This window comes from Nicotiana tabacum, chromosome 16, assembly GCF_000715075.1.
Source record: "Nicotiana tabacum cultivar K326 chromosome 16, ASM71507v2, whole genome shotgun sequence".
Taxonomy (NCBI): domain Eukaryota; kingdom Viridiplantae; phylum Streptophyta; class Magnoliopsida; order Solanales; family Solanaceae; genus Nicotiana; species Nicotiana tabacum.
In genome coordinates, this window is record NC_134095.1 from 164,835,610 (window position 1) to 164,849,921 (window position 14,312).

Sequence of the window (14,312 nt, forward strand, 5' to 3'; positions counted from 1 at the left end):
TCGAGATTCAAAAGGTTGATGGAAAAGAAAATGCCGCAGACCCATTCACTAAAGCTCTTGGCGCAAAGGAGTTTGACAAGCACAAGTGGAAATTGGGAATGAAGTACAAGAGCGATTGGATCTAGTGCAAGTGGGAGATTATTAAGGATATAGTAGATATGCCCTAGATCCAATATCATATTTGATGATTTGAACATATTTTTGTGAACGTTATTTGATATAAAAATATATGGCATTCATTTATCATAGTTATTATCAATTGTTTGATTAATTTGATAAGGTCCTTGATTAAATTTTGGGATTTGTCATTGTGATAGAGATCATGATAATGAGAACAAAGTCTCTTATAATTTAATCTAAATTTGTTCTTGATCGTAGGATTATTAATTAAGACATTAGTAATCCGGTTAGATCAATATTTATGTAATCGTCTTTATGGTATAAAGATTAGTTGATCTCATTAACTAAATTACATAGATAGATGATGCATATAGAGATATGATCATTGAACCGACTCATTTGATAATTCCTAATGGTTAGAATTACCATAAACTGTCAATAGGATATTCTCTTGAAGAATGTGATGTAAAAGTTTCCTTTGACCTGAGATCGTCATAGTAATTGACAAGCTATTTATTGTGCTTTGATATCAGACACCTATGGCCCTAGGGCGATAGTTGAAAGGATATTGGGTATAATTAAATGCTTGTAGAATTAGTGATTGATCAAGATGAAATCTGTCAACTCTTGGTAATGAGTTTAAGCTCCATGTTGTCATGAATTATAAACGACCAAATTAAGACCTTGGCCAAGGCAATTGAATGAAAAGAAGAAAAGAGTTTCTTAGGTCATTCAATGGTCGATTATATTTGACATGAACACATAGTTGGTCCCCTATTAGGATTTGACAGTTGAACCATATCCTAGGGTGATCCAGAACTATAAGGACAAAAGGAATTACTACATTATTCTTCTACTGGTTCTTGAGAGTAAATTGTATACTTCATGCTATCCGGTCGTTAAGGAGTGTTTCTAGACGCCACCCTTGATTAGTATATTGATGTGGTCAATTTACTACCGATTTAGTATTGAACCTATGGGGTCGCACACTAACGAGTGTTCCGATCTTTGCTAAAGGACTAATTACTTTATTATTTGTTAATTAAATTAAAGAATTTAATTAGTCAAATAAATTTAGTTAGTTAGTCCAAATGAAATATTAATTATATTTTTTGCTAGCACAGAAGATATAATTAATATTGTGAACAAGTTGAAGTTTTCTATTTGGAATAGAAAATTAAATTATCTCTTGGTCAAAATATATATGTGATATATATAGTTACTATTTATTTATTTATATGGGATGTATATAATATATTAATGATGAAGACTTACTTGGAAAAACCAATTTAGGATTGGATTGCCAAAGAACGTTGTGAGCTCGTTTCAATCCCATTAAGAATGGGATTGATATTCCTTTTTAATATAATACATTAAATGATACTTCAATTCCAATTGGAATTGGATTTGAAATCGGCAGTCATGATGCCAATTAGATGGAATTACGAATTTCCATATAAAATATTCCATGAAGTTTATTTTTGGAATAAACTTTTACCCTAAGTAAATCATTATCTCAACCAAATAGGAAAAGAGTTTATAGGTGATGTTATATAAAGGGTGTTGGAAGAAAATTTACCAATTTTTTTCTTGAGAAGAAAACTCACTTTGTGAAAGTGAGAGTGCAATACAAAGCCAAGAGAGAAAATACAATTGCAAGAAAAGTGTTTCTTGTTCTTCTAACATTGAGTTGAGATTTTTGTGAAAATTTTCAACACAATATTTCGTTCAATTTGTTCGCGGGTTTCATTGATCAAAGAGTTAATAGCAAGGATCAGTCTCGGTGTGGATACGCATATAGTCTTCGCACTATCGAAGAAATTTTGAAACGAGACTCTCTTCACCAGGTACGTCTTAGATCTGATCTATTGACATGTAAATAAATTTAAACATAAAAAGATCTGCTTAGAATTGTTATTGTCTTCCGCTGCGTGTTACGAACACCTATACGCAATCCTTCAATTGCCATGTATTTCACTAGCAAAAATATAATGCAATAAAGAGTCGAACAAACGTGTGGGATCAAAAACAAGTGAAGAAAATTGGAAGGAAAGGAACACTACAAAACAAATGCGTAGATAATTACTTATGTCAAGTGTATGAGATCATTTCCTTGCGCATATTTATCCAAGTAGAACACTTGAGAAATTCATAGAAACTTACTACTAAAAATTTGATAATTCCAAAATTGTCACATCATACTTCTCTCACCCTCTAGAGTAAAGTATAGAAAGTCAAATTTTTTTCATTAAATAAATTAAAGTAGGACGAAAGAAGTTGTTTGCTTTTAAAAAAAATAAAAAATAAACAAAATGGAAAAAAGAAGAAGATACGTACTATTTTGGCATCGATTTTAGGATAGACAACAATTATACCTAACTTTATTTAGAAAATGTTTAATTTAATAAATTATAATTAAATGTGAAAGCTTAGAAAAATTTTGTTACATTGAGAGAGGCTGTAGTCAGTACCTACTAGTATAAATACAATTAAAAAATAACAAATGTGAACAAAGAATTAAGTATATGGATTTTCATTAATGTGATTCATTTTCCTACTGAACCACTTGACATCTGTGCGCTCTCTTCAATAATGTAAATTGTAATATTCAATTTGTTCATATGTAGTTGTTTAATTTCATCTTCTCTATTTTTTTTTATAGTCAATTATTCGGGACGTTCTGTCATTGTTATGGGTCCTTCACTTTCATTACATCGATGTGGATTGCCTCGTGAAATAGTAATAAAACTTTTCCACACATTTATAATTCCTGGTCTAATTAGACAACATCTTGTTTCGAACATAAATAGACATTAATTCTTTTATATGTATTTGAGGCTTGGGTAGGAAAAAACAAAATATACATAATAAAATAATAGCCTGTTGGCCAAGCTTCTCTAAAGCTAGATATAAAGTTGTTTTTGTTAGGTGAGACTTTTTCATGTGAATTTAGATTTAATAGAACTCTAATATAGGTACAAACTTCGGATGGAAAATAAAAAATAAGGTCTCAAAAGAAAAACTCATTGATCCTTAATAATTACTATGTAAATAGTCAAAACATGTTAAAAAAAGATGCGGAGAAATATTACATTAGAGAAAAGTATTGCTCCTATCCGACAAATTAATTAAGATTAACGTACGACTGAGGATGAATAGGTAAATAAAGTGGAAATGATTTTATAGGAGCATCTTTTCTGCTTAGTAAAGGACAAGATTAAAGATCCATTCTTACAAGAAAACATTTTCCAAATGAAGTGGGACCCAAACCCAATCTACGTAGGATGGCTAGTGTATACGGTCAAAATCATATGCCTTCGATTTATAGGCTCGAGGGTTTGTCATAAGTCCGAGTTCGGGTGAGGTCAAGTTTGAGACCGGTGGACCAGAATTGAGCTCGAAGACAGAGTGCAAAGCCCGAAGATAGGAGTACGAGGAATGCTGGGGCCAAGTATGCTCGACCCCGAAATAGTACCGTTATGAATTTATAACAGAATGAGCTAGATTCCTGCCACGTCCCCAAAATCATGACGCAAATCCCGGAATAGGATTGTACGATTCCGTACTAGGCGGTTAGACAGCTGTATCAAAAATATTCTTTACTGTAAATAGAAATATACTTTATTTAGGGATTCCCCTATTATATAAAGGGGACCCCAATCATTTGTAACATGATCTTATCATTGAGGAAAGAATATACTCTCTACCTTTTCGCCTACTGTTCATTAGCATTGTCTTTTAGCTCTACTGTTCTTACTTTGCTTTTATTACTTAATTGTTCTTATTATTCTAAGCCTACCTCGAGGTCACTAAGCTCGAGGTCACTGTAGTTGAGTAACATTGGTTTGATTCACTTGTCTCTTTCATTTCTACTTCATACTTCTTGATTATTAATTGGTATTGAACTAAATCACATATCTTTAAAATCACAAATTAAATTAAATTATTACTCGTATTTTTCAGGTAAACAGTTTGGCGCCCACTGTGGGACTAAATATAATAGTGATTATTTCTTTACTGATTCTCGTTACACGCGTTGTTTTTACACCTTTTCTTGTCAAGATTTTTTATTTTGAGGCTGAAACATATCTAGCACACAAAACGCACATGTTCATGACAATGAAGGTCTTGGAGAAAAAAGCAGTATAGGGGTCGGTGTACCATCGATAAACCCTGAGGAAGTGCCAAATATGGAGCCCGTTGACATCAGTTCACATAATGCTCTAAAAGCGGATTCAGGCACAGACCCCATAGGGAATGAACGCAGGAAGCCCGATCTAGTGGACAAGGAGCACGAGGAATGAGAGATGGGGGAATCAGCCTCCAAGTGATATTCGAGATGTCGCAAGCTCAGCAAAACGCCATCGCTCAACTTCAAAGTCAGAATAAGACTCCGAGCGTAGCTAAACATGAAAATGCTCGACATGCTGAACCAGCACCGGAGAGGTCGAAAGGAAATATCTCGGGGACTGACCCCACCATTATGAGGATGCTCGAAGAGCTTACTAAGATGATCGAGTCTGGAGAAAAGAAAATTGAAGACAATGATAAGAAGGTAGAAACTTATAACTCCTGTGTAGACCAGATATCGGGGGCACCTCCAGTTTTGAAAGGTCTAGATGCCAAAAAGTTCATACAAAAATCGTTCCCTCAAAGCGCAGCTCCGATGCTCATTCCTAAGAAGTTTCGCATGCCCGATTTACCCAAATATAACGGAACAACCGATCCCAACGAGCATATTACTTCATATACTTGCGGGATCAAAGAGAATGATTTGAATGGCGATGAAATCGAGTAAGTGTTGTTGAAAAAGTTTGGGGAAACATTATCAAAAGGAACTATGAATTGGTATCACAACTTAGCTCCCAACTCTATTGATTCATTTTCTATGTTAGCAGATGCCTTTGTGAAAGCACACGCCGGGGCCATAAAGGTGGCCACGAGAAAATCGAATGTCTTCAAAATAAAACAAAGGAACGACGAGATGTTAAGGGAGTTCGTGTCCAGGTTTCAGATGGAAAGAATGGAATTACCACCAGTCTCCGATGACTGGGCAGTACAAGTTTTCATGTAGGGTTTAAATGAAAGAAGCTTGATTGCGTCTCGACAATTAAAGTAGAACTTGATCGAATATCCAGTTGTGACATGGTCGGACGTGCATAATCGTTACCAGTCAAAAATCAGGGTCGAGAACGACCAGTTGGGAGCCCATTCGAGTTCAATTCATCCTAACAGATTCGCAGTCAAGCCCGTGAGGGACTCATAGCGGGCATCGAGATTCAACAAGGAACGGTATCAGCCATATGTTGATAGAAGAAATAGCGGCCCGAGCCGTAACACTCCTCGGAGCGATCGGAGAAACGATCGAGGTCAAAGTTCTCGGGGACTCATGAGTAAGAGCGAGTTCGATAAACATACCAACCCCGCAGAGGCTCCTCGATTATCAGAGTACAACTTCAGTATGGATGCGTTGGGGATTGTCTCAGTTATTGGGAGAATCAAGGACACCAAGTGGCCCAGACCTATACAGACCAATACTTCTCATAGAAACCCGAACTTGATGTGCAAGTATCATGGAACACATGGTCATCGAACAAAATATTGCAGACAGCTAAGAGAAGAAGTGGCTTGTTTGTTCAACGAGAGCCACCTTCGAGAATTCCTAAGTGATCGGACTAAGAATCACTTTAGGGAGAGAGATGCAAGGAAAAATGAACAAGAAGAACCATAACATGTAATCCACATGATCATTGGCGGAGTCGATGTCCCTCAACAACCTGTATTCAAACGCACCAAAGTATCAATCACCAGAGAAAAACGAACTCGGAGCTATGTGCCCGAGGACGTCTTATCATTTTGTGATGAGGAATCAGAAGGCATATCTCAACCTCACAATGATGCAATGGTAATCTCTATCCTTTTGCAAAATACTCAAGTTAAACATGTTTTAGTGGATCCAGGTAGCTCTACAAACATAATCAGATCGAGGGTCGTGGAACAACTCAGCCTACAAGATCAGATTATACCTGCATCCCGGGTCCTGAATGGCTTCTACATGGCAAGAAAAAACAACAAAGGGAGAGATTGTCTTGCTAGTAAATGTAGCCGGAACCATACAAAACACTAGATTCCATGTCATCGAAAGTGATATGAGGTATAACGCACTCCCGGGAAACCATGGATACACAACATGAGGGCAGTGCCTCAACCCTTCACCAGATGATGAAATTCCCAACAGAGGAAGAAGTGAAAACGGTCTACGGAGAGCAACATGCTGCAAAAGAGATGTTTGCAAACGAGGAAGTGGTGCCGATACTAAAGCCTTTGACCTCAGAGAAATTGAGAACCAAGGGTAAGCAGGCGGCCTAATAGCAATCACCGCCTCCAACCACGATGGAGTCAGAGCAACAGGTAATCGAAGACGAAGATATGGATTTCCTTACTCCTCGAACCTTCGTCGTTCCCGAAGAATCCGATACAGCCAAATCAACTATCGAGGAACTGGAGTAGGTCTGTTTGATTAAATACATGCCCAAGAGAAAGGTATACCTGGGAACATGAAAGCCTTTGACCTCAGAGAAATTGAGTACCAAGGGTAAGCAGGCGGCCTAATAGCAATCACCGCCTCCAACCTCGATGGAGTCGGAGCAACAAGTAATCGAAGATGAAGATATGGATTTCCTTACTCCTCGAACCTTCGTTGTTCCCGAAGAATCCGATACAGCCAAATCAACTATCGAGGAACTGGAGTAGGTCTGTTTGATTAAATACATGCCCGAGAGAAAGGTATACCTGGGAACATGATTGAGCCCCGAACTCAGGAAAACACTCATTCAATTTCTTTTTGATAATATGGATTGTTTTACTTGGTCCCATTTATATATGACAGGGATTCCACCGGAAATCACCACGCATCGGCTAAGCACTGATCCCATGTTCAAATTGGTGAAGTAAAAAAGGAGGCCTTAGTCCGAGGTAAAACATGCTTTCATAAAAGACGAGGTAACCAAACTTCTTAAAATAGGGTCTATTTGGGAGGTAAAGTACCCCGAGTGGTTAGCCAACGTAGTTGTAGTTCCTAAAAAAGGAAACAAACTTAGAATGTGCGTAGATTATAAAGACTTGAACAAAGCATGTCCAAAAGATTCTTCCCCTTGCCAAACATTGATCGTATGATGGATACCGCGGCTGACCACTAGACCCTAATGTTTCTCGATGCCTACTCCGGGTACAATCAGATTCAGATGAACCCGGAGGACCAGGAAAAGACTTCGTTTATTACTAAATTTGGATCTTATTGTTACAGGCTAAAAAATGTAGGAGCTACATACCAATGCCTAGTTAAAAAAATGTTCGAAGAACAAATAGGTAAAACAATGGAAGTCTATATTGATGATATGTTGGTTAAGTCCATGCGCGCAGATGACCATTTAGTTCATTTGCAGGGAACATTTGCAATCTTGAGGAAATACAACATGAAGCTTAACCCAAAGAAATGTGCCTTCGGAGTTGGCTCGGGTAGGTTCCTCAGCTTCATAGTGTCAAATCGAGGTATCAAAATCAACCCCGATAAGATCAAGGCTATCGAGGATATCACGATCGTGGGTAGTGTGAAGGCGGTGCAAAGTCTAACGGGGCGAATAGCTGCTTTGGGTCGATTCATTTCGAGGTCATCGGATTGGAGTCACCGGTTCTTCTCCTTGCTCAAAAAGAAAAAGGACTTCGCGTGGACCCCGAAATGTCGGCAAGCCTTAGAAGAATTAACGCGATATCTGTCGGACCCACCTTTGCTTCATACCCTGAAGGTAGATGAAAAACTTTACCTATACTTGGCAGTGTTCGAGATAGCGGTAAGTGGGGTACTAGTTCGAGAAGAGCAAGGTGCGCAATTTCCCGTTTATTACGTAAGTCGAACTCTAGGAGATGCTGAAACTAGGTATCCTCACTTGGAAAAATTACCACTTGCATTGATAAGCGCATCTAGAAAGCTAAAGTCATATTTTCAATGTCAACCTATATGTGTTTTGACCACTTACCCCTTTCGAAATGTTTTTCATAAAACGAGCTATCGGGCCGATTGGCCAAATGGGCCATCAAAATTAGCGGGTACGATATGGAAAATCAACCCTAAAAGACCATCAAGTATCAAATCCTAGCTGACTTCGTGGCCGATTTTACGCCAACCCTCATACCCGAAGTGGAGAAAGAACTCCTACTAAGTTTAGGTACATCGTCGGGGGTATGGACCCTTTTCATGGATGATACCTCGATGTAAAAGGGTCCGGGATTGGTATTGTCTTAAAACTACCCACGGGTGATACCATTAGGCAATCTATCAAAACTCCAAGATTAACTAACAATGAGGCCGAGTATGAGGCCATGATTGTAGGTCTCGAGCTAGCTAAAAGTTTGGGAACAGAAGTCATCGAGGCCAAGTGCGATTCTCTATTGGTGGTAAAACAAGTAAACAAAAGTTTCGAGGTTTGAGAGGATAGAATGAATCTTCGGTCGAAGATGATGACATCGTCCCGGGGACTGTCGTCCAATTATCAAGGTCTGTGGTTGAAGAGGGTCATGCCAAAATAAATTCAACAAGTTTAACATGGGACAGGAGGAATAAGTATATCGACTATTTGAAGAGTGGAAAACTCTTATCGAACCAAAATGAATCGAGGGCCTTACGGGCCAGGGCTGCTAGGTTTGCATTAGATGAAGATGGAACATTGTACCGAAGAACATTCGATGGACCATTGGCGGTATGCTTGGGGCTAGGGGACACCGATTATGTCATACAAGAAATTCACGAAGGCACTTGTAGGAACCATTCTGGTGCCTAATCTTTGGTCCGGAAAATTATCAGAGCAGGTTACTATTGGGATAGCATGGAAAAAGATACTAAGGAATTTGTCAAAAAAATGTGACAAGTGTCAACCATTTTGCACCAATGATCCATCAACCTGGAGAACAGCTCCATTCGGTCCTATCCTCGTGGTCTTTCATAAAATGGGGAATGGACATAGTTGGACCCCTACTAACGGCCCTAGGTAAAGCTAAGTTTATTTTGTTTATGACTAATTATTTTTCTAAGTGGGTGGAAGCACAGGCCTTCGAGAAAGTCCGAGAAAAGGAAGTTATTGACTTCATTTGGGACCACATCATATGCCAATTCGAGATACCCACCGAGATCGTATGTGATAATGGAAATCAATTCATCGGCAGCAAGGTAACGGAGTTCCTCGAAGCACATAAAATAAAGAGGATCTTATCGACATCGTACCATCCAACTGGAAATGGATAGGCCGAGTCAACAAACAAAACTATCATTCAAAACCTGAAGAAAAGGTTAGACGACGCAAAGGGAAAATGGAGAGAAGTTTTACCCGAGGTCCTATGGGCATATTAAACAACATCAAAGTCTACTACGGGGCTACTCCATTCTCTTTAGTTTATGGCTCCGAAGCCCTTATCCCTGTCAAAGTCGGGGAACCCAGTGTCAGGTTTCGACATGCATCGGAAGACTCAAATCACGAGGCCATGAATGCTAGTCTCGAGCTACTAGATGAAAAATGAGAAGCAACACTTGTTCGAATGGACGCGCAAAAGCAAAGGATCGAAAGATACTACAATAGAAGGACCATCCTCCGACATTTCGGAGTCGAGGACTTAGTTCTACGAAAGGTCACCCTCAATACTCGAGACCCTAATGAAGGAAAACTGGGCCCGAACTGGGAAGGACCGTATCGATACCTCGATATTATTGGTAAAGGATTTTACAAACTCAGTATGATTGAAGGTGAATAACTACCAAACAATTGGAATATATCACTACTCAAACGATACTATTGCTAAGGTATTTTTTTATCCTTTTGTCCATTTGGGTTTAAAACTAACTCATTACAGATTTCCGATCGAAGCTATCGAAGGCATACGGTTTCGAAGGCATCATTTTTTACACGAAGACCTTAAGATTTAAAGCATGTGTTGCACTCTTTTTTCCTTAGATAGGATTTTTTCCCAAATGGGTTTTACCAGCAAGGTTTTTAATGAGGCAACAACTATGTGCTACCTAAGGAGAACTCAACAGTATCCAAGGCTTCTTTTCAATCAACCTCGAATACTGGGGGCATCACCCTCGAAGATTATATTTTTGAGGAAAATACTTCACGTCAAAGAGGGTATCGATAGGAAAACTTTGTAATGGACCAAACGATCAGATGAACCGTGTCCATATAGAATAGTCGAGTCCCGACGACAAAATATGTACGCATGTATCAATTATTTAAAGAAGCATTCTGTTTATATCAAAAACACTTTGTGTCTCAAAGAAGTCTACTATTATATGAACTCTACACTTATAATCCTACAGGAAACGGCTCAAGAGCCAAAGCTTAAAAGCACCCCCGAATACTCGGGGACTTTCATCGATAGTCAATACATCCGAGTCACTAAAAACTCGAACTCATAAGACCTCAATGGGGCATCCCCTTGAAATAAAGGCCAAGGCCAATATAATCGGGGACTAACTTTTTGAACAAATTCAAAAAGTTATCGGGAAATAAGTCCAAGTGACATACCCGAAAGCTACGGCCATATTAAAGACTACGGTCATTAAAAAGGCTACGGCCTAAATAATGTGGCTTGAAGACGTCTGAATTCCGTTATAAATCAAAGGCCTTCAAACATTTTATAAAAATCGGTTAAATTAGGCTACCCTCGACAAAAGCAAAATGTAATGGGCTTCTATAAATTAAGCCCTCGAATAATCTAAGGGCTTCGATAAATTCAGCACTCGAATAATCTAAAGGCTTCGATAACATCAGCCTTCGGAAAAATCTCAAGAGGTATTCGATTATATTTACACAAACAAGTTATTAATAAAAGGTTCTGATTCGTCAAACCTTCGAAAAACCCAATGGGTACAAAAAACACATGCCAAGGCATACAAATTTTTACTAAGTCTTTTAGCCGAAAAGAGGGAAATTATATAGCCATTCTAGAGGCCGAATTGGCCCAACTTAAAGAGCCTAAGGACCGATCTAAAAGAGCCTAAGGACCGAACTAAAAGAGCCTAAGGGCCGAACTACAAGAGCATAAGGGCCAAACCATATAGAGTTCGAGACCCCGTTCTCTCAACTCGGACTCAAGAGTCCTATTATTCCGATCTCACATCAAATTGATTTAAGCTTAGCTCGAGGATTAACAAAACCTTAAAGGGTATTATATTGATCAATAAAAACCTAAGGGTTTATTATGTTCTGAATCTGAACCAATACTCGGACTGACTATTTGAATTGTTCAAATGAGAACAAAATAAAATTCAATACAAAGGATAGAGAAAAAAGATACTTTATATTCATAAGGGATGTTTTACAAAACATATTTACAACGCCCACAAGGTGGCCCTTGCACAAAAAAAACTAATCTATTTTCGGGGTCACATCCCCGAAGTTGCCATCCTCAGGAACTGTGTCCTTGATAGCTTTGTCTTCGGGAACCCCTCTTCCTCGGAGGCAATTTTCTCACCTTCCCCTCCTTCGGAGCCGCTCACAACATCTTCATCATTGGAAGAGACAAGAAACCTGGCATCGGTTTCCTGAGCCTTTTCTTCAGCTATCTCTTTAGTAAGGTCGAACCCTCGGGCGTGGATTACTTCGAGAGTCTCCCTCCGAGCTTGACACTTGGCCAAATCATTGCTCCATTTTTTCCAGTCGGAGGCCTCCCTCATCTCCGCTTGAACAGCCGCAACATCTCTTAAGTACACGGCAATGGCCTTATTAGTCGTAGCATTCGTCTTCACAACTTCAGCCTTAGGTTGTGCAGCTTCTGCCCGGGCCTTAGCAAGTCTGCCTCTAACTCCTCAATTTTTCCGGGCCTGGGCCCGACCCTTCGCTTTAATGCCTCGGAGTTGAGTTTCAGTCGAGGTCAGTTGGGCTGTAACGGCTTCCTTATCGGCAATGAGCTGATCCATGTTCTTTTTCCATTGATAGCAGTCGGCCTTCACTTGATCAACCTTGCTCCAGAGCTGCCCAATCATCTCCAACTTTTGCTGCAACTGAGATATCGAAGTGTTAGCCTCCTAAGTAGGTCCAAGAAGACCATACTCTGTTAATATCATAGTTACCTGCTCATCTATCTCGACCTCATTTTTCTGAGCTTTGGCCAATTCGGCCTGAAGGTCACTAAGCTCTTCTTTCTTTTGGCTACAGAGGAGCCTCAGGGCCTTCTCTTCGCTCGAAACTTTCCTGAGCTCGACCTCATATTGGTTCAGCTCAGCTCTGAACTTAACGATGACCTATACATGAAATAAAAATATGTCAGTCAATGGAAAGGAAAGAAAAAAATATTACAGCAATGAAAGTTAGTATTTACCCGAGAGAAGAAACGTTGAACCTCTTCGAAGATGGTGGATGCATCATTAAGGTCGGTGGTATCCTCAATCCCAGCGTAGAAACCCTGAAAGGGATCTTCCTCGAGGACCTTGCTTGGATCGGGCATACACAGAGTGTTAGCATCTTCGATTTACTCGGGGCGTTCTGATTGGATTTGAGGGTTTCTACACTCTCCCCTTTCGGTATATTTGTTGAAGGCGGAGGAACGATCTCAACCTCTGAGAACACGGGTGCCTCGCCCGAATCTTTATTTGGGGTTTCCTCACTACATGATGAGGTCTCTAGTTTGGAGGGCTTGGTGGTCACGATTGATTTCTTGGTTTGAGGCACCAACACCGACTCTTCACCATCATTTTCTTCATCATATGGGGAATCGTGGGCTAAATCTGTGTCCATATGAGCAAATCTCTTCCGTAGCCTCCGAGCAGAGGTTTTCTTGTCTTGAGGGTTTCAGGCTTCGAAACCCTTTTCCTTTTGTTGTCCTTCCCTGATTTCAGAATCGAAGGCTAGGTCCCTTCCCCAGGTGGAACTGGAATCATTTCGGATACATCTCTGAGGCCTTCACAAGTAAATACGAATGAGACAACGCCACCAATATATGAAGAGTATCAGAAACTTGGGAAGAGAATTTACCATGGTGTTTGGCCTCCCACTTTCCCCTCGATAATTCGTGCCATTTGCGCTCATCGTAGGAGGAGGTGGCAGCTAACTTTCGGACCCAGTCCTCGAGGTCGGGGACCTCATGAGGCGCCCAAGCAGTGACTACAGAAAGAGTAAAGGCATTTGTAAGGCGTGAAAACTAAGAATGAGTAGATATTGGGTAGAAGAACTCCACTTACGGTTAAAGTTCCATCTCTCCGGGAACGACATTGTATCCCTAAGGATGACATCCGAGGTCCTTACTCTAACGAACCAGCTCATCCAGCCCCGATCCTTGGCTTCGTTATTACTGGCAAAAAATAATTTCATTGTGTGATGTTGCAACTTGATCAACCCTCGAAACAGCTGGGGCTGACACAATCGAATCAGGTGGTTGAGGGTGAATTCCAACTCCTTGGCCTTTTCGAAAAAGTAGCGCAGCATGATCACGATGCGCCAAAAAGAGGGGTGAATCTGGCCGAGGGTGACTTCGTATGTTTTGCAGAAGTCGATCACCACCGGATCGTAGGGACCCAGTGTGAAAGGGTAAGTATAAACACTTAAAAATCCCTCCACGTGGGTAGTAGTGCTTTCCTCGAGGCTCGGGATCTGAACCACGATCTTGTCTCCCCAACCACAGTCCTTTTTCACATCTTTAAGATGTTTCTCCGATATCAAACTAAAATATCGAGATGCATGCTCGCATCGGCCTAGGACATCGGGGGATTTTCAATGCTAAAGTCCTTCTTAATCATGCAAGGGCCGGGGGTGACTTCTTTAAGTGTAGGCGGCTACCGGTTTGGCCGGCAGAGAGGTAGAAGAAAAAGACACTTTATCTTTTTTAGGGACTGTTTTGGAAGTTCTAGCCATGATTTTAAGCTAAAGAATACAGGTTGTATCGGAATGTGGTGTTTCTTTACGAGAACCTAGCATTTTTCGGTGCTTAAAGAGGAGGTGGAAACAGGTGATTAGGGAAAGAGATGAAGAAGGGAAAAATGTAATGAAAGAGTAAAATTCTTTACTCAAAGGAATAACCTCATATTTATAGAAGGGCAACGACAGTTTGACGATGCTAGTGGCCGACTAGTATTGGCATGAATTTAATATTTTAGGGAAGCGAACCGACAAGATGTTTCAGTCACTTCGAATGCCTGCATCATAGGG